Source organism: Puma concolor, chromosome C1 (assembly GCF_028749965.1).
Source record: "Puma concolor isolate L17-30 chromosome C1, mPumCon1.1.hap2, whole genome shotgun sequence".
Lineage (NCBI taxonomy): Eukaryota > Metazoa > Chordata > Mammalia > Carnivora > Felidae > Puma > Puma concolor.
In genome coordinates, this window is record NC_141674.1 from 45,057,283 (window position 1) to 45,074,567 (window position 17,285).

Genomic DNA, 17,285 nt, shown 5'->3' on the forward strand with positions numbered 1-17,285 from the left:
AATGCCAGGTGGTGAAGGATCCCATAACTTCTAAGTCCTGAGGTCTTAGGCAAATTACTTTACCTCGCTGAGTGTTACTTCTCTGGTCTGGAAAGTGGGGCTGAAATACCCTTCCTGACTGCCTGCGTGCTTAAAGCACCCACTGAGTGCTTGGGGGATGGTGAATGCTGCTTCCTGTCCAGCAGGACCTGGCTCTGGGTGTGGAGGAAGCGGTAGGGTGGGGACACAGGGCTGGAGGGCTGGCGCTGTGTCAGCACCTCCCGAGGCCCCAGGTTCTTCCAGCCCCAACCACCTCTTCATCATTTGAGAGATCAGCCTCAGGCCCATTTGCTGTTAATTACAGCAAACCAGGCCTCTCCGTGCGAAGGAAACAGGCCCTCATTTCTCTCATTAAAGTAAAATATGACCCATTTTTATGCCTGCGTATTTTGTTGCCGAGATTACGAGAGTCATCTTTTCTGTTTATATGGAACGGAGAAACGTTACACCAGGCAGGCGGCCTGGGCCCCCGCGTCTGGGGAATAGAAAGCAGATGTCGTCCTCACTGTTATTTTCCCTTCTGCCCCAGCCTCTACTCTCCTCCTCCCTGCTCTTCTCCTCTCTGACGCATAATCCTCCTTTCAGATTCGCACGAGGTAAGTGGATCATAAGAACAAACTCACATTTATTGAGCTCTTTACCAGGTGCCAGGCCCTATAAACAAGTTCCCCCTTTAATTCTCCCTAGAAGCTTCAGGGGTGGTGGATATTAATCCTTATTCAGCCCCGGTTCCCTCGAACCAGAAGTGCCCCAAGTTTCTCTGGTGCCCCAACACAAACGAAAAAACGAATCCTGCCCTTCTCAGATGCACTGCCTCACAGGTGCTCCCAGAGCTCTGGTGGGAATCATCCTAGGAGGGTCTCCTCACAGGGGAAGGCGACTGGGGGCCCAGTGGGTCAGGGATTCCTACGGGGTCGACTTAACTGGGGAGTGGTTGGGGGCTTGGGAAGATTTTAGGCAGAGAATCCGCAATGCAAGGTGCATGATTTTGGAGGAAGGCCTTTGATACCCGTCTGGAGAAGGGGTGGGGGGCAAGTGAGAGTGGAAGGAAGGGGTGTAAGAAAAACCATGCCCAACGCCAACGCGGAAATAAGGAAATGAGGCGAGGTCTCCGTGCTTTCTCATTGTGATGAAGAGCAGTGTCCAACAGGGATATTCAGTCCTTTACAATGCTTTCTGTAAAGGGCTAGACAGTAAGTATTTCAGTGTTGTGGTCCGTAAGTTCCCCATCAGTTACTCAACAATACCTTTGTAGCAGGGAAGCAGCCAAAGGCAAATATGTAAATGAATGAGCACGAGCGGTGTCAATAAAACTTTATTTACAAAAACCAAGAGGTGGCTGCCATTCTTGCTCTGTGGGAATGTATTCTTGTTGGGCACATTCTTTATTCTTTTTTTTTTTTTTTTTTTAACGTTTATTTATTTTTGAGACAGAGAGAGACAGAGCATGAACGGGGGAGGGTCAGAGAGAGAGGGAGACACAGAATCGGAAACAGGCTCCAGGCTCTGAGCTGTCAGCACAGAGCCCGACGCGGGGCTCGAACTCATGCGAGATCATGACCTGAGCCGAAGTCGGACACTCAACCGACTGAGCCACCCGGGCGCCCCCCTTTTTTTTTTTATTTTATTTTTTTAACATTTATTTATTTTATTTATTCTTGATTAGAGTTCAGGCCCTCTGAGAATCTACTTCGATGTGTGGATTTTTGTCTGCCGGAGATAAAGTAATTTCTGTCTGATGGAAAAAAAGTAATTCCACCTCTGTCATTGTTGTTGTTGTTGTTGTCCTGAAGGACATGAGCTGGTTTGGTATCTAACAAGAAATCTTATTCCAATATTCTCTCTGCAGCAGTTATATATCAATTCTCACCTCTTCGAATACTCTCCAAACCAGCTTTGCAATCTGGCTGGCTCCCTCACTGGTGAATTGAATACATCTTTACACATGCTAACTTTACATCAGCATGGCAGCCAGGTTTGCCTTAACTTTCTGAAAGTCGCACTGTCCTTTAACAGAGGAGAGATTCAGGATAAGACAGTACAGTCGTCCAGAAAAAAACAGAACACAGCGAGAGACGAAGAGGAAAGAGAACGAACGGGTCCCATGTCTGGCCTGCTGTGTGACGAATAAATGACATTGCTCCTCACAGAGCCAGCATGCCAGCCCGGAGTACTCCCCAAGCCTTGGAAAGTTGTGTGGTTGGGACCAGACCTGGGAAGGGGCGGGAAAATGGCAAGCAACCGTGCCAACCTCTAAGGCTCCTTGGACGCCCTGGTTGGCTGGAGATCCAGTTTCTTGTATCGTGATATTTGGCAGCTGACATAAGCATTCAGATAAATCATTCCCTGGAGTTTTGCGGTGCCCCTGGGCGCCGCAGACTCGTTTTTAGGGGGATGTGATAAGGAGATTCACTGGTACTGGTATCCCTTTCCGAGTTGGGCTGTGTGGGTGGAGGGTGCAGGGGCCAGCAGGGGGCTCAGACCTATGCTGGGTGCAGGGTGAAACAGACGTTCTAGATTTCCTGGGGCTTACGGTGGGATTAGGGAAGATATTACACTGTATCACGACTGCCTTTCCCTCGCTTCTTGGAAGTTCTCCCGTAGATATACATGCACAGCTACAACGCGGCGATACGCGAGCAGCGTTTTCAACAGTGGGGGTCGGTCATATGATTCCAGAAAGTACAGGGCTAGGCTACTGTAAGGAAAGAATGAGGAGATGCTCTTTATACCGATAAGGACTAATCTCCAGGGTAGGGTGCGAAGTGGCCAGAGCAGGTGAGAAATGAACAGTGTGCTACTTTTCATGTTAGAAAGGGGGAAATAAGAACCCATATTTTTTATTTGCCTGAAGCAGCTCCAAACTAACAAAAGTGACGTCCTGTGGGGTAAGGGGAGGGAGGTTGAGGGGGGTATGGTGAGAAGCCAGCTTTTCACAGTGTACCATTTTTGCTTGTTTCCATTTTTGAACCGTGGAGAGAAAGTACCTGACGAGCTGTGAAGGGAAATGATAGGGAGGGCATAGGCTACCCATAGGAGCACGTGGCTGAGTCTGAGGTGACAGGGAAGGCCCGGGGAAGGTCATTTCATAGAGGCGACACCGAGCAGAGAGTGGCATGGGCCCTGGTGCCCTGCCAAGCACCCCGCGGGTGTTGTCCCCTACCTGGTCTCAGCTGCCCCGTGCTGCAGGTGGCCGAGGTAAGCCTTGCTATCCCTGTTTTATAGACCAGGAAACAGAGGTTAAAGGGGGGTTAATGAATCTGCCCAAGGTCATGCAGGTTAGTAAGCACTGAACCAGGACTTGAACCCTGGTCTCTGATGGACGACCGAGCTTTTTGCATTCTAACATATACTCAGGTGATTGGGACCCGGTATGAGGAGGGCTGTGATTCAACCTAAGTCTACAGCTCAGCGAGCCTACAGAGGAAGGGCCCGGAACCTTCTAGAAGGATGATGAGGTGACCTTCAACTGGGGTCCTGTAAAAAAAAGAAGCTGCAGGCCAGGTGGAGGGGAGAAGGAAGAGTGCTCCAGGTAGAAGGACCGGCCAGCGATGACAAAGGTTTGGAGGGACGGGGTCTGCCCTCATTTAGAAAGTAAGCGGTCTGGGGCAGCAGCGGGAGAGAACAGAGGGAGGTGGGAGGCGGGCTGTTAGCACCGGACCTTATTTAATACATGAAAGAAATGGGGTCTGTTCTCAGCAAGCCTGCTGTCTCACTCTACTCTGAAAATGGGGAGAGGCCCCTGAAAAGTGTTTTCCCATTTGAACCAGGTTTGCAGTGAAAGGACCCAGCTGGCTGCTGGCTCGGGGAGGCTCAGGTGTCGAGTCTGGGAGGCCCGGGCCAGGGGCCTTGTGTGCAGGCTGCTCCTGGCCTCTCTTCAGCCACCCCTGCCCCCGCTGGCTCTCTCATTTGTTCCTCGTCCAGTCGCTGCCCCCACACCTCATCAATCACCCCGGACTCAGGGAAACAGGCCCGCGGTGCTGCCGAGACCCCCATGGCCTGGTGCTGACAACGGCGAGCTGGACTCCGTGCGTCCTGATGATCTGGGCGCAGATAAGGGCCATTAACACCTTTGGTAATTACGGAACCCCGGCTCAGGCCTGCTTGTCCCTGACCGGAGGAGCTGGGAGGGAAGGGGGAGATCCGGCCTTCGTGTTATTTTATTTATTTTATTTAAATGAGTCGATATAGGCCAGCTCTTGGAACGGTGCCCGGCACAAAGCAGGTGCTACGCAAGTCTTTGCTATTGTTATTAGCGCATGTTTATAGGTGGAGAGGGGACTCGCCCGGTTACGCAGCGAGTGACGGGCTCAACCGGGATGGGGACAGGCCAGGGCTCGTTCCAGGGTGTCTTTCCGCCCTGGCAGGGGCTCCACCAGTTTTCTTCACACCCAGTGACTGACAGCTGGAGCTCTGATTTGGGGCCAGTTCTGAGAAAAGGCACAATAAATAGGAAGCTTATTATCTGAGGGCGCAAGGCACGAAGGCCGCCCTTCCTCGTAAAAATGCCCCTTTATCTGATTTCATCCCCGAACAGCACCGTGCAAGAGGTGTCTCCATCCCATACAGGAAAAACCGAGTTTATACATACCGCATTCAGAGGCCCGCTTTCAGGAGACGCCCTATCAGTTCCAGCTTCCTCTGTCCTCTGGGTGGGCGCACACTTCTGACTAATGGAGGTGATTGCGTTAGAATTTACCTCCCACCCAGCACTGACCTTTCTTTCCTCCCAAAGTGAGGAATGAGAAAGGATGACCAGGGGAGCAAGGGACTCACCAGCTCGGAGGGGCCCCCAAGAGGTCAGGGCTGGCCTGAGGGCCCGTGGATGGCCAGCTGCCAGGCGGGACGAGGGTGCCTTGAGGGGCACCCATTTGTCTTGTCCTTTGACATGTGGGGTAAACTCGCACTGGCTTCTCCTCTGCAAAGCATGCACACTGTCTGCTGAGGAGAATGTCTAAATAGAATCCAGGCGGCTGACTTGAGAGAGTTTCTGTACCAGTCTGGGAAAGCTGGGTGGTGGGCCAGGGGTACCGGGGTGTCCGAAGCCTGAAGGGGTGGGTCTGGGAGGGGAGCGACATCCCCTAAGGGAGTAGCCACCAAGGCGGGTGGTGCTAGGCCTGGGATCCTTTGTGAAATTTTCTAAAATGAGCTTTAGGGGAAGTCCAAAGGCAGTTAGTTACATCTTACCCGGGAGATGCGGCTTACAACGTGCATGACAGAAGGTATGGTTCAAGGCCCCGTCTCTAGAACCAGGGTTCAAATCCCAGCCTCCCTGCTCAGTGCGTGACCCTCGTCAACTTTCTTCCTCTTTTTTTTTTTGTGCCTCAGCTTTCTCATCTGTCAACTGGGAGAATATGGGTGTTACTTGCCTTACAGAGTTGATGTGACCTTTAAGAGTTAATATGTGGGAAGTTCACAGAACAGTGCCTGGCACACAGTGAACCCTATATCATGTTGCTATTATTATTATTGCTATGACTTAATACCTACTATGCATCAGGCGATTCCCCCTGCATTGGTCTCTTATTAAATCCTTCCAGTGGATTCTCTCTGCAGAGAGCAAGTGGGCTGAGATGTGGACCCTGATTAGCAAGGACTGCACTTTGTTCTGGGCCAGGAGGACTCGAAAAGTCTTTCAGTCCCCATCTGAAATCTCTATCTTCCTTGAAACGCCCCCTGCCTTTCCCCTTTGGGAAGAGAGTGTGGAGAGATTAAGGAGAAGGTTACCGTAGGGGCATCCAGTGCGCTAAGACCAAGCTAGAAGTCACCTTCTCCATCCCCGAGGCCAGGGTTCTTTTCTGGATAAAATGGCTCCGTGCGCACAGCCTGCCGTCAGACCTCGAGGCTTGCCCCGTCTTGTTCTTGGCAGCTGTGTGGCTGTAGGCAAGTCATGTCACCTCCACAAGCCTCGTTTCCCTCTGCCTTTTCCAGGTGCGCAGTGCTGTGGCTGGGGGGACAGCTCATGGGGGGCAGGGGGCACGGATGACAGGGAGACCTGCTCATAGATGGAGTTGTGCAGAGACTGAAAGAAGCCTGAGTCCCTGCCATTCGTGGAGATGGCCTGGGCTGTACAGAGCACCTCCTTTGGAGCCTACATGGAACCTCCAGTGAGGCCCTGTGGGCTGGGACGAAGGAGCCTCCAGACCCCGCTGAGATAGGTCACGGGCTCCAGCCCTGCCACCGCCCCCAATGAGCCCCGCACTCAAGTCCTCGGTGGGGCTGTGTCTCTTTTGCTCAGACATCCGGCACAGCACCGTTCGACAGAAAGTCCGACAGAAAGAACTGATCTTTCAGGGAGGAGCGGGGCTGAGGCAGAGGTCACGACGGAGCAAGAGCAGGTGCCAGGGCCTCTGCCTACGGCTTGTTAGGTAAGTCGAGGCAGCGAGAGGACGGAAGAGCTTGCAGACCTTTCAGCAAGCATTGGCTGCTAATGCCGCCTGCAGGAGCTGGGCCGGCCCTTCGGGGGACAGAACCAAAATACACTGGGCTGGAACAATCATGGCCTGCTTGCTCAGTACTGTCTTTGCCCAGACTTGGTTTGGCCCTTAAGCGGCCAGTGACTTCCCTCCTCGTTGGCAGAGGGACATAGTGACAGGGGCCCGTTCGAGGTTAAGTAGAGCCAAGTGTTTTCTAAAGATTCTGTGCTAACATTCCTCATTTTACAAAGGAGGACCGTGAAGTCTCAGAGTTAAATAACTTGCTCAAGGCCGCACGACTGGTCAGTAATTATACTCCCTGTATAGCTGATGGCGCACGTACTGTGTATCAGCCTTTAATGTAAATGCCTCGTATTCACGATCGTATTTGATCCTGGTTAAAAACAGCCTTACGGGTTAGGTGTAATTACCCCCATTTGACGGAAGTACAAACTGAGGCTCACAGAGATTAAGTAACGTCCAGCGCGGCCTCGTTAGATATTGGCAGAGCTGATATGCCTGTCCAGATCCCGTAGCCCTGGATCCTGTGGTGCGGTGGCTCTTGGTCTGAAGAATGTAGCCACTGGAATAGCTCTGACACTTCTAAAGAGTACTCAGGCCAGAGCACCGCCTCAGACCTGCCAAATCAGAGCCCCTGCATTCCAGATAAGCCGATGTGCTTCTGCACTTGATATCTCAGCAGAGAAAAACAACAACATGAAACCCCCAAAAACTCAGTCTCACGTTTTCTTATCTGCAAAACGGGGGCCGCTGGGACCCAGGGCTCTGTGCAGGGATCCAAAAGAGCTTATGACGCGGTGCCTGTGCAGGGGTGCTCAGTAATTGCTGACTTCCTTGTCCCAGCAGCCAAGGAGCGCCTGGAGGGCTTCGGGTCTCTCGTGTGTGTACATGACCCCACTTTGCCAGAGACCCAGAACACTGTTTTCTGGGCTTTGGGGTTCAGTTTCTTGATTGTTTGTTATTATTTTTAATAGAATTCAGGAGAAGGCCATGAGTGGGCCAGACATCTGTGATAAATCTGCTGGGGTTTTTACAGGAAAGATTTCCCAAGTTCACTGTATTCTATATTTCTTGCTTTTCTTTCCAGCTACAACACAGCCGGGAAAATATCTCGCCTGAACTGAAAGAAAACAGCCTGTTAGGCTCTGGTGAAAGTTGACTTAGGGAATATGGGTGTCGTATTATATAGCGAGTGAGCGCAAGGGTATTGGGAGGCTTCTCTCCGAAACATGGATCTGAAAGGGCAAAGGGGCGTCTATTCAGCCCTTTCCATTCCAGTCCCTGTCCCAATGCTTCACCTACGTTAGCTCGCCTCACGTAGGGACCTCCCTCATGGGGAAGCAAGGAGACTTCCTATTCCTATTTTACAGATGAGCAAACTGAGGCTCGGAGAGTTTACGTGACATGACCAAGGCCCTGTTGCCAGTGAGCGGGTTCAAGCCTAGTCTGTCTGCTTCCCAGCCCGTGGTCTTCTCCGAACCACGGTTGTCTGCTCTGGTTTCCTGTTTTCCTCTAGTATTTTCCAACGCCTTAAATTAATTTCACGACCAAAGCAAACAAACTTTAAAAGGTTGCTCCAGAAAAAAAAAAATGTCAAAAAAAGAAGAAGAAGAAATCTTTCTTCGATGGAGCATCCTCCTTCTGCCTGCTAACCCTGGTGCCTGGCACCGGGCCTGACTCTAGTAGGTGCAGATGACTGACAACAGAACGGGCACATGGGTGACTCCTTGTCTTACCTGCCGGGGCACCCCTTTCTTCCCCTGGGGACTTCCTGTGCCCATTTTTGCCTCCACTTTGGGGCTTCCTCCTACCGTTCCTGGGTTTGCCCCCCGGGGGGACTCCTCTGCATTTTTTTTTTTTTAATTTTTTTTTTTCAACGTTTATTTATTTTTGGGACAGAGAGAGACAAAGCATGAACAGGGGAGGGGCAGAGAGAGAGGGAGACACAGAATCGGAAACAGGCTCCAGGCTCTGAGCCATCAGCCCAGAGCCCGACGCGGGGCTCGAACTCACGGACCGCGAGATCGTGACCTGGCTGAAGTCGGACGCTTAACCGACTGCGCCACCCAGGCGCCCCCTCCTCTGCATTTTTGACAAGTCTGCACTTCAGGGCCTTCCCATCTTGTGTGCGGCCTGTCTTGGGAATAAACAGACTCCTCAGTTTCCCCCTCTGATATTCCTTCAAGTCATTTTTCTCCTCTGGATTTCCGTTCTAAGATGTTAAGTCATCATCAGGTATATGTTCCGGTTTTACTTTTAATCCATTAAATACTACCATTCCTACTACTGATACTAGATATAATTTTTAGGGCCTCCAATATCCCAGGTGCTCTGTTGAGCACTTCATATATAATACCTTGAATACTCACGACAACCCTGTGGTCGTGGGTTGAATAGGGTCCTCCCCCAACAGCAACGTCCAAATCCTAACTCCTGTGACCCTTTTTTGGAAAGAGGGTCTTTGCAGTTGTACATCAGTTAAAGATCTTGGGGTGAGGTCATCCTGGATCGAGCGTGGGCCCTAAATCCAACGACTGGAGTCCTTACAAGGGAAAGGACAGGAAGATTTAACCAGAAGCTCGGAAGGAGTTATGGAATGGATTCTACCTCTGGGTCTCCAGAGGGAACCAAGCCTGATTTTGGACTTTTGGCCTCCAGAACTGTGAGACAGTAAAGTTATTGTAAGCCAGAAGGTTTTTGGTAATTTTTTAAATACAAGAGTTATATATATTTTTAAACTTTATAGATAAGAAAATTGAAGCTAAGAAAGAGTTCAGGATACTCTTTGTCCAAAATTAAAGAATTGGCAAATGCCCCAGATTGGATTCTAACTCCGTTACGGGGCTGGCTTCGTGAGTACGCAACCTGGGCAGCTGCACGGGGCTGTGCACTCAGAAGGGCTCCACACTTGGCTTAATGCTCTGTTGTGCTTTCTTGAAATTCTTAATAATTTTGGAGCAAGGCCCTGCATCTCCATTTTATACCAGGCTCTCCAAATGATGCTGCTGGTCCTGACCAGGCCTTCCGGTGCCCAGACCTCTGCTCTTGCCTTTCTCATTTTCACTGTCACAACCCACGTGCATCTTGGTTTCCATTCATCTCCACAGCCTTACTCCCAACTCCTCTCCCCACTGGGGAGGCTGCATAAGCCCCCCAGAGATGTTCGTGTCCTAACCCTCAGCACCTGTGAACAGGTTATCTGACATAGTAAAAGGGGCTTTGCAGATGCGAATAAATGAAGAATCCTGAGATGGGGAATTACCCTGGTTGATCTGGTGATCCAGGTGTCATAACAATGGTCCTTCTAAGAGGGATCCAGGAGGAGTTAGAGTCACAGGAGAAAGCAAATGATGACAGAATGGAGGTGGGAGTGAGGTACTTTGAAGATGAGGAAAGAGGTGGCTAACCAAGAAATACAAGTGGCTTCTAGAAGCTGAGAAGGGCAAGGAGATGAGTTTTCCTTTAGCGCCTCCAGAAGGACCCAGCCCTGCCCTTCACTTTAGCCCAGTGAAATGGAGTTTGGAGTGCTGACCTCCAGAATCATAAAAGAATACACTTATTTACAAAAAAAAATTTTTTTTAGTGTTTATTTTTGACAGAGAGGCAGAGTGCAAGTGGGAAAGGGGCAGAGAGAGGGAGACAGATTTGGAAGCAGGCTCCAGGCTCCGAGCTGTCAGCACAGAGCCCGACACGGGGCTCAAACTCATAACTGGGAGATCATGACCTGCGCCAAAGTCGGACGCTTAACCGACTGAGCCACTCAGGTGCCCCAAGAATAAATTTATTTTTTTTTTTTTAATTTTTTTTTTTCAACGTTTATTTATTTTTGGGACAGAGAGAGACAGAGCATGAACGGGGGAGGGGCAGAGAGAGAGGGAGACACAGAATCGGAAACAGGCTCCAGGCTCTGAGCCATCAGCCCAGAGCCCGACGCGGGGCTCAAACTCACGGACCGTGAGATCATGACCTGGCTGAAGTCGGACGCCTAACCGACTGCGCCACCCAGGCGCCCCAAGAATAAATTTATTTTTAAAGCCGTTAACTTTGTGGCAATTTGTTATAGCGGCAACAGGAAACTAATACACCCTGCTTCCAAGACTCTCTCCTGCTCTCACCACTAAATCTGCAGAAGAGAAATAAATCATTCTAGAGCGGTATTAGGGAAGATAAAGAGAACTCTGGTTCAACAGAAAAACATTCAAAACATTTATATAACATTTATATGTAATTGTAGAAATCACAGATTTTCAAAGGCAAGATTCCTTTTCTGAGGTTAGTGTAATGTGCACAGGAAAGATTTAAATATCTGTAGTTAAATTATCAAAATTATCAATGCGATACAATAAATACTAGTTTAGAAATCCGAAGTATATTAAAAAGTATGTCTTTTTAAAAATCTCTCTTTGCATCTGTTTTGATCTCGCATTATTCTGAAGGTAAATATGATTTTAAAATGTGTTTGTGTTATTTAATCATCTACTTCTGCCTAGTACATAAAACATTAAAAGATCATTTTAAACATGAATTTAATCTAATCCTCTTTTACGGGGTGGGGGCGGGGGGAGGAAGGAACAGCAATCATCAAAATTCTACAACACCAAGCAAATAAAACTTAGAAAAAAAAAAATGGAAAGAGAAACCGAGGTCCATTTTCCTTAGCCCCCCACCCCGTACAAAGTTGTGTAGTTGAAAAAGCATGAGTTTGAAATTAAACTCTGTTCTGTAACTTCCGGTCTGTGTGTGTTTGGGCAAGTCACTGCTTTGGTCTGGTTCCTATTATGTCCATTTCACAAGCGAGGAAATTAGTCCCCAGGGCTGGATCACAGTGGAAATGAACTGTGTTTAGCTTGACGCTCTCTATAGGTGTTGGAGATGATGCTGTCAGGCATTAATTGCTCCACCTTCTTCCTTTCATGTAGCAGCAGACGTATTCTAGACTTACTGCCTGTGAAGCACGTAACATGGGCAGCAACAGTGGTTTTAAAAAGTCACCTCTAGGATTTCTAAGTAGGCATTTGAAGTTGTTAGCAGCAAACAGTCTCTGCAGAAGACAAAGCCCAGACAAACTCAGGGCATGTAGTTTATGCCTAAAACCACCGAAGAGCCAGGGATGATGCTGTTGCCTTGCATTAAAAGGGCTCAAACCTTTCTGAGGTGGTAGAAAGGCCGAAGAGTTGGGAAGAGGGCAATAGAATGAATCTCTGGGGCAAGTGCCCCCTGTCCCACTTGGAGACATAAAGCAGAGGGTGAAGGAATCCCCAGAGAGGCTTGATGGCTCCCAAAGAAGAGGGACCGGGGAGCCTCTGCCCGGCATCTGGCTCCTTGTTCTGGGATGTCGTGAGTCCCACAAGGATCTTACCCTACTTTGGCCTTGATGAGTGAGGTGAAGATGGCCACAGAGGAAAAGTAATAGAGTCTTTGCTCGGGTCCTTTAACTGAGTCCATAGTGACAGTGACTTTAATGAGAGAGAGGGTTATTTCTGTCACCTAAAAGTTTAGATTGGTAGGTGGTCCAGGGGAAAGGCAGCTCTGCTCCATGAGTCCTCTCCGGGGCTGTGGTTCCTTCTTTCTTGTTACTCCACTATTTCCCAGGGTGTTGGTTGGGGCTCCCCAGCTGTGGTTAGCTCTCATCCACCCCGTCTGCATTTCAGTGAGCTGGAACAGGGAAAGAAGGGGGCGGAATGGGAAGCAAGCTGCTTCCCTTCCAGGGCACGACCAGAAGCTTCACACATCACTTCCTCTTGTATCCTATTGGCTGGAACTTTGTCACCTAGGCATCCCCAGGTGCAGGAAAGGTTTGGAAATGGAATCCCTAGCTGCACGGCCATCAGACCAGCGGAAACTTCTAGGTGTGGGGCTTTCGAACTAACAGGAATCAGGATAGAAGGAATATCTGGGGGACAATTACTGATCCTGCTACGGAGAACCTACGTAGAATGGAAACTATTTCCCTAGTGGACCAGGTGGGGGTTCAGTCGAGGAAGTAGACCGTTGTGACCATAGGGAATAAAGGATTTATTATAGAAATAAGGTTTTACGCAATTGTGGGAGCTGGGGGAAAGGGGTCTGACCGGGCAGCTGGAGGATCAGAGAAAATCTTGAACCAATGCTTCTAAGATGACAGGTAGGCAACTGAGAATGACACATGCTAGATCTTTGGCACCTCTGCGTCTGTCCCTCACCTCACGTACACAGGAACAGACTCAAGAGAGTAACGGCCACAGCTGTACTCCTGCTTCCACGTTTTGCACGCATTCCTCTTTTGACAAACTCCAACCTGAAATCCTATAGGAAAGGAATTCTGGGAAATGTAGTTCTAGCTCAGTCATGGCTGACACGGTTACAAAGCGCTACATTCGTGTTTATGAGAGCAGTGGAGACTGACAGGACAGTGACATGGAGCAGATCTGGGGAGCTGTGAGGCTGGGCGAGGGATTCGGGCAGAAGGTTCTACGCGGGGAGCCCTGCTGCTGAGGATAAGATATCTGTGCCTCCCTGCCCCTCGAGGCAGTGCCTGGACATCCTGTACCAGCCCTGCCATTCCAGCACTCCTACCCGCATCAGGACTAAGGTATGATCTTAGGGTCAGTCTGGCAGGGAGGAAACTCTGACTTGAGAAAACCCTGGTTTGTTTAAATGGATTACATTAGAACTTCTGCCTTTGGGTAGAATATGGGCTTAGAACAGAAAATAGGTGCTTTAGGGGCGCCTGGGTGGCTCAGTCGGTTAAGCATCCAACTCTTGATTTCAGCTCAGGTCATGATCTCGGTTTGTTAGTTCGAGCCCCACGTCGGGCATCGTGTGGCAGAATGGAGCCTGCTTGGGATTCTCCCTCTTCCTCTCTCTCTGCCTCTCCCCCCCGCCCCCCTCAAATAAACATTTAGAAAAATAAAACAGGTGCTTTGTAGAAAAATAAATGGCGTTTCTTGAACTTGACAGTTTAGTGAGACACTCACACCTACTAAATACGTAATCAACAAATCTTATCTGCCTTCTGCCTTTTTGCCAGATTCCAGCCAAATCAAAGGACACCATTAGCCCCTCAGTGGGACACGCTCTGGGTTTGCCCCCGTGCTTCCTTCTTTCATGAATGTTCTTTCACTTTTGTCAGCTTGATGATATTTTAAGCAACCATACCTGCATTTCTCCTCCTCGGTGATTCAGCTCAAATGCTAACCCTTCCTGCCCTGACTTTGCTGTGTGCCCCAGGGGGTTCTGTCAAAGGCTTGTGAGTGTGCTTGACTCCAAGTGCTATCTCCCCAGCTAAATCTCGAGCCCCTTGGGCAGGGATTTCACGTTAGCACGCGTGTCTGTGTGCCAGCATCACGGAACAGGTCTCAGTGAAAACTTCCTGGCCGATTGACTGGGTGTATCGCTTTCCATATTGTGAACCAACAGGTCAGGTGATTGTCCTGTGGTGAAGAGAACACTGTTCTCTAAATATGTCGGTTCTGTGCTGATATCATTTGGTTGTGTTGATAAAAATAAAAACCTAAAATTGTACGTAATAGGGATCTTTGGTCTTGAAGGATTAACTATTAATTATGTCTCCAGCTTCTTCTGTTTCCTCTGCTGACCTCCTTCCCATGTATGTTCATCTTGCCTGAACTGCAGAGAAACATCTCTTACTTCAGGCTTGTGTTAGTGTATTAGTTTACTGTGGCTGATGTAACAAAATACCACAAACTGAGTGGCTTAAAACAACAAAAATTCATCTCCCTCTCTCTCTGCCCTTCTCCTGGTTGTGCTCTCTCTCTCTCTCTCTCTCTTCTCTTGATCTCTCAAAAAACAAATAAATAGTTTTTAAAAGGGGGCGGGGTGTGCCTGGGTGGCTCAGTCAGTTAAGCGTCTGACTTCGGCTCAGGTCAAGATCTCACGGTTCGTGGGTTCGAGCCCTGCGTTGGGCTCTGTCCTGACAGCTCAGAGCCTGGAGCCTGTTTCAGATTCTGTGTCTCCCTCTCTCTCTGCCCCTTTCCCAGTTGTGTGCACTTTCTCTCTCTCTCTCAAAAATAAACAAGTAAACATTTAAAAACAACAACAATAAAAAGTTATTCTCTCACCATTCTGTAGACTAGAAGTCTTCTGTAGACTTCTGTAGACTAGAAGTGTCCACAGGGCTGTGGTCTCCCTGGAGGGTCTAGGGAAGCATCTTTCCTTGTAGCTTCTAGCTATCCCTGCTCTTCTTTGGCTTAGAGATAGATGCCTTAGGCCCATCCCTGTCTGTGTCATCACATGACATTCGTCTCCTCTATGTATTGGCCTATGTATTGGCCTATGTGTCTACTTGGCCTTAAAAATATGCTAGTCATTGGATTCAGGGCCCACCTGAATCCAGAGTAACCCCATCTTAACTTGATTACATCTGCAAAGACCCTATTTCCAAATAAGCTCACATTCACAGGCTCTAGAGACTAGAACTACAGCGTATGTTTTTGGGGGACATGATTCACCCCATAATTTCTTTGCACCTGGAGGCAGGTGTATTCCAAGCTCGGATTCTCAAGGGCACCTGCAGTAGGCCATTGCATCAGTCCCAGCTGGAGCCCTGACAGCTCAGGGCAGAACTGTGTCCTCATGGCCTTTGATGGGCACAGTGGCCAACAGGGCAGGGTGACGAGGCCACCGCCTCAGAGTATCCCTCCCAGCCTCACACATGAAACTGCACAATACTTGATATAATAGAGTAGGCAGTAGAGAGGCCTGGGCATAGCATTGGCTTTGTCACCAACGTGCACGCAAACAAGCTACTTTTCTGCACATCAGGTCCTTATTTGGTTGAGTTCTACATGAACAAATGAGCAGACACTTACTGAGTATACTTGCCACGTGCCAGAGCAGGGGCTAAGTCCTAGGATACAGACACAATTAAAATTCGGTCCTCCATGAACTTAGCATCTAGTGGGGGATACGTCATCCATGAGGTCTTGTGAGGATCAGACCTCTGTATGGTCCATAACATGCTGTGCACGTGTCCCCAGTGAAGGTGGCTCATGGGGCTCAGGCCTGGAAGGCCTGTGACAACTACCACATTCCCTCTGAGGTCTCTGACACTGCTAAACGCAGCATCTTGACATTCAGAGGAGCACATTCACTTGCTTATTAATGTGAGCAGCTCTGAAGATACAGGGGTGACCACAGCAGGTACGGGCCCTGCCCAGGGAGTTTACAGTCTATGGGTGGCACAGACATTCCATAAGTGGCCAGTTCTGACATTCCGGCAAACCCCTGCTTTGGCCTGAAGAGTTAGGTAGTTTTCCAAGGTCTCAACCTTGGATCTTGCTTGAGTTCGGTCAGCCTGCCGTAACAGAGCACCATAGACCGGGTGGCTAATAAACTACACAAATTCATACCTCATCGTTCTGGAGGCTGGGAAGTCCAAGATTAAGGTGCTGGCAGATTAGTCGTAAGAGCCCCCTTTCTGGTTCATAGACAGCGGTCTTCTAGTTGTGTCTTCACATGGTAGAAGGGGGAAGGGAGCTCTGAAGTCTCTTTCATAAGAGCACTGCTCACACAACCCTCGTGACCTAACCCCCTCCCGAATACCATCCCATTGAGGATGACGTCTCAACACCTGAACTGGGGGAGGCGGAGGGCACCAGCATGCAGTCTAGAGCCAATCTCAATAGTTTCCAGATACAAAGCCAGTTTTCTGACTTCCGTTCAAGAATCTTCTCACCTTCTCAAACTAGTCCACATAGGAAGCAAAGGGATCTGCCTCTGCTCAGAGCAGGACTATGGTGCCACCTGAATGAACTCATATCTGGGAAGATGTGTGCTGAGGGTTGCAGAATCAGCAAGGAGGGGGCGCCTGGGTGGCTCAGTCGGTTAAGCGGCCGACTTCGGCTCAGGTCGTGATCTTACCAGCCCCACGTAGGGCTCCCTGTTGTCAGTGCACAGCCCGCTTCAGATCCTCTGTCTCCCTCACTCTCTGCCCCTCCCCTGTTCTCTCTCTCTCTCAAAAAGAAATAAACATTAAAAAAAAATTTTTTTTTAAGTGGAAAGCATCAGCAAGGAGAAGGAATTATCATCTGGGGGCATCTGGATACGTGGGAATGTCCCTGTGCACGTGTGTATGTGTGTGTGTGTGGGAGAGAGAGAGAGAGAGAGCGAGCATAACAAACACACAAGCTGTTGTGTAGTCCACGCTTCCAGACCGTGCCTGTCCTAGAAGGTTTTAGGTGTGAGTCTTGGCTGGGGGTGGCATTGCAGGGGCCTCCGCTGAGGGTCCTCTTCCACAAGATGTACAAGATATTTACTCACCACAAGTGACAGGGGCCTCACTATTATCCAGAATAGTACTTTCCATTGTTGGAAAACGCTCTTCACTCCTCTCCCCTTTCCACCTCTGAATAACCAGCATCTGATGATGCCTGTGTTAAAGAAGAAGGCGGCTCTCTGTCCTTAAGGAGCCCACTGATGTCGGAGGGTCTCAGCCAAGTCAAGAGACATGACAATGTAATGTGTAAGGATGAATTTTGGGCGTGGCCGTGCCCTGTGCGTATCTCTGAGGGAGCAGCTGACTCTGACAGGACACCCGGAGAGGCCATCTTGAGGAGGTGGCCCTGGGCTGAGTCTTGAAGGATGAGTAGATGTCAGAAAAACTGAGGGAGAAGACGTTCCAGGCAGAAGACACAGTGGGCGCCAAGAAAGGCACGGAGCCAGAGAATGGTGAGATGTATCCCACCCGCTCATAGCCTCAGAGGGGAGGCGTCCCTCCTCCTTCCCCGCCTCCCCCAGCTTTGTGGCTGAGTTGTTCACGGATTGGTCAGATACTGTGACAAGGAGTTAAACTCTCAAACACGTCTGGGG